The following is a 4,062-nucleotide window of genomic DNA, read 5'->3' as shown; positions in this document are numbered from 1 at the left end:
AGTAGTCGTGGCGTGTGGGCTTAGTTGCTCCGCGGCATGTGGGATCTTCCCGGACCAGGGCTCGAACCCATGCCCCCTGCATTGGCAGGCGGATTCTTAACCACTACGCCACCGGGGAAGTCCCCAAGCATTTTGTAATCCCACCTCGACCTTCCAAAAAGTCTCAGTGAAGGAGGAGGAAGTCATTTATGTATCTGCTGGACATCTGTTATTGTCACCTGCCACCTGTGGGCCTGGTACTGTTGGTCGTATTTGGGATACTTCATGAAGACAGGCAAGTTTCTACTCTCATGAAGCTTACAACATAATGAAGGGATGCTGAACAAAGAAATACACAAACGTGTGTCAGTTTTGACAACGGATATGAAGAAACTGAAATGCAGCCATGCAGTACAGGGTGACTTCGAAGGGGCCACCTTAGTGTGGGTGGTCAAGAAGAGCCTTCTGAGGGGGTGATATCTGAGCCAAGATCAGAACAGAGAAGGAGGCAGACATGAGACCATCTAAGGAAGAGGATATAATGGATCTAAGTGGGAAGATGCTCATCTTGTTCAGCAGGAAGGAAGCCAGTGTGAAGTGACTGGTGACTCTCAACAGGGGCAATTTTGCCCACCAGGGGATACTGGACAATTGTGTTGCCACACTGGGTGGTGGGGGGGTGCTGCTGGCAGCTAGTGGGTAGGGCTGCAGATGACTCTAAACATCCTACAGTGCACAGGGCAGCCGCCCATGATGAAGAATTATCTGGACCAAAACGTCACTGGTGCTGAGGTTAGAGGGTAAACTCGAGGGTGAGAGTGGCAAAGGTGGGCAGGGAAGTGATGGGGCCGTATTGGGCTGTGCAGCCCTTATGAGAAGTTGAGGTCACTCTAGAATGATGGAGGCCACTGAAGACTGCTCCTCTGGAAGCCGGCATGGTCTTCTCTATTTTGCACTGATGGTTCTGGTGGAAAACTGACAGGAATGGTACCACAACAGGCCCTCATACAGAAGCCCAAACGAGAGAGAAGGGTGGCTTGGACGAGCAGGGGAGATGCAGAGACATGGATGGTTTGGGATATGCTCTCAAGATGAAACAGACAGCTCTGTCGGTGAACTGGCTTGTGTGCAGCGGTGGGGGAAAGAGGAATCAAGCATGATTCCTGAGATGTTCGCTGGAGCAACTGGATGGTTACTTGTGACATTTTTGTAATGAGAAAGACTAAGAGAGGATTTGTTTGCGGTAAAAAACCAGAAGCTCTGTTTTTGGATGGGATGAGTTTGTGACACTTATTAAACATCCACATGCAGAGATACGGCAGACAGTGGGCTATCACCATATAGATGGTATTTAAAGTAGATAAGATACACTACAGTCCATCAATTGTGTGTCGGTTTATAGTAGACTACTTAAACAGTAATACTAACTTCAATATCAAAGGGGGGAAAAAAAAGGAACATTTTTCCCTCTTGCAGTTTGCATAGAAAAAGTTGGTTAAGCTCTAATAATATATGATTCTTGGAAGAATAATTTTTTTAAAAGAGGCAGGACAATGTGAACTAAGAAGATGTTGACAAACACAGAATGATCCAGCAAAAGTAGTTAAGAATCAGGGCTCAGAGAACTTGAACTTCTTTCTGGCACCCCAACTTCACTTTCCTGATTCAATCACTCCCCTGGTGGGGTTGCTGTTATCCCACTTCTCCGTGAGCCACCTCCCAAGCATCCGCAAGGACCACTGAAGAAAGAGCCCCTCTGTGAAGCCATCTCTGTTCCTGACCCGAGTGGCTGCTCTTCTCTGTGCATTTGAGACACTTGAAATCCAGTCCTTCCCACAAGCCAGGCCTACGTTAATGTCATATCCTCTCATTGAGTGCTATGACTATGTACTATGAACCCCAGTTTGCAGACCAAGTAACTAAAGCACTGGGAGGTGAAATTGCCAAGGTCACCCAGCTAGTCAGAGGCAGAGTCAGGATTTGAACTCAAGGCTGTCTGCTCCAGAACTCCTGCTCCTATTATTTTTTCAATGACTTTTTTCCTCCACTAGACTTTCGAGTCCTTAAAGAACAAATCAAGCCACACTGGGTTCACGGTGAATACCAAGTGTCCTAGGTTTGCAAAGTGCCCCATATTTGGAAGTAGTCTTGACATTTGAAATCCTATCGTGAAATCACAGCTACAAGTTTCAGTCTCTGGGCATTTACAACCCAGGCCACTGAAATCTGCTATAAACCACCAGTCACTAAAGGAACACTTTGCAGAGAGGAAAAGTAAAAATCTTGACTTTTCTTCTTGAAGCTGAGATGTTTATTTAAAAATCAGCCCAAAGCTGTATCAGAATTTTCTCTTTACTGAATTTCCTTTCTTTTTCCAGGAAGAAAAAAATATATCACTTTCCCCTTTTGTAGCAGGTTCTATGGGGAATTCCCTGGTGGTCCAGTGGTTAGGACTTGGCACTTTCACTGCCAAGGCCCCGGGTTCAATCCCTGGTCAGGGAACTAAGATCCTGCAAGCCACACAGCATGGCCAAAAATAAAACATAATAATAATAAATAAATTGTAGCAGGTGCTCTGACCTCATCACTGTCCTCCCTCAGATAACACTGCCCCACACACTGACCTTCACCATCGTTATGGGGCTGCATTTACTCTACATCTGGAAACCAAGGCACATCTTCCTACACTACAGAGAGTAACAGCTTAGCTCCCTACCTCTTGCTCCAACTGTTCATAAATTTTAAGCAGGATAATAGCAAAGATGTTCACTGCAGTGTTATTTAAAACAGCAAAAAGCTAGAAACCATCCAAATGACCACCATTATTGATGTAGTTGATCAAATTGTGATACATTCACCTGACAGAATATTAACAGCTTTTTAAAATGTTTACTAAGAATTTTTATTAACAAGGGAAGATGATCACCACATAATTGGAAAAAAAAGGATATTGAATATAACATAACCACAATGTGTATTAAAAAGTGGCACTTACAAGATTCCTGGAACACTGCCTTGTTACCTCACCACCATCCAATCAGAAGAAAGTCACACACCCTGCAGCCCTCACCCCAAATTTTGCCTATAAAAACTTTTCCCTAAAAACCAGCAGGGAGTTTGGGTTTTTTGAGCACAAGCCACCCATTTTCCTTGGTTGGCCCTGCAATAAACCTTTCTCTGCTCAGAAAAAGGAAAAAAAAAAAAAGTGGTACATAGACAAAAGACTGGAAAGAAATAAAACAATGGCAATGTGTTAATGGGATCATGGCTCAGCTTTTTTCCTCATTAAGCTTCCTAACTTTTCCAGCTTTTTGTGTGCATTATCTTCTAGTCAGAAAAAGACATTATTGGTTACATTTTAAAATGTGTCTGTGGCTTCTGGGGTGAGAGAAGCCTTCGTTCCATTTCTGGCACCTTTCTAAAGACAGTCATTTCTAGTGCTGAAAAGGAAAGGTACCAATTAAAAAGCCCACAAGGTGTTTGCAAAGTTGGTGCATTCTTTTGTGAATAAAAATGTGTTGAAAGAATATTATGTGCTAGGTGCAGGGCAAGTCCTGAGATACAGATATTAGTAAGGCAAGGTCTCCCCTTCAAGGAGCTTACAAGATGCCCATTTAAAATCTTAGAATGAGAAAAGAATGTGTAAAGAAAGGTGGACCCAAATCCTTAAAGATGAATACGTTTCTATTATCATCATTTAAAAAATCTATCTAGTGATTTAAACAATCAACCAAGTGTAAAAGAGTGACAACATAAATGGGGGTCCCAAATATTGATGTTTGTTGCAAATCTGTTTCCTAACCTTCCGAAGGTCTGGCTGTAATCCCCCCTTTCCCTCTCCAGTACCCTCCACAGGAAGGTAATGCAACACACCAGAAATTTCCCGAATATGGTTTGTGCTCAAGTCTTACCTCAGAGTTATATTTCCTCCTCCTATAAAAAGTAGCTCCCTATCCATAAATTGCATCGTACTCGACAGATCTTTCCTTTTTCAGTCATGAGACCTCTCCCATGCTGTCATCTGGTTTGTGACATCCTGGATCCTCCCCAAGTACAAACCAGCCTGCCCCCTTGCTCTCCTGG

General features: G+C 43.6%; 1 non-coding gene across 1 annotated transcript; it reads left to right on the top strand.

Moving 5' to 3' along the window:
* The first annotated feature begins 2,408 nt into the window (after nucleotides 1-2,408).
* TRNAE-UUC (transfer RNA glutamic acid (anticodon UUC)) lies at nucleotides 2,409-2,481 on the top strand. Its single transcript has one exon. It is a non-coding gene; the product is annotated as a tRNA-Glu (tRNA).
* Nucleotides 2,482-4,062: the final 1,581 nt, after the last annotated feature.

The sequence above is a fragment of the Eschrichtius robustus genome, chromosome 14, assembly GCF_028021215.1.
Source record: "Eschrichtius robustus isolate mEscRob2 chromosome 14, mEscRob2.pri, whole genome shotgun sequence".
NCBI classification, from domain to species: Eukaryota; Metazoa; Chordata; class Mammalia; order Artiodactyla; family Eschrichtiidae; genus Eschrichtius; species Eschrichtius robustus.
This window is presented reverse-complemented; position numbering and strand designations above follow the sequence as displayed.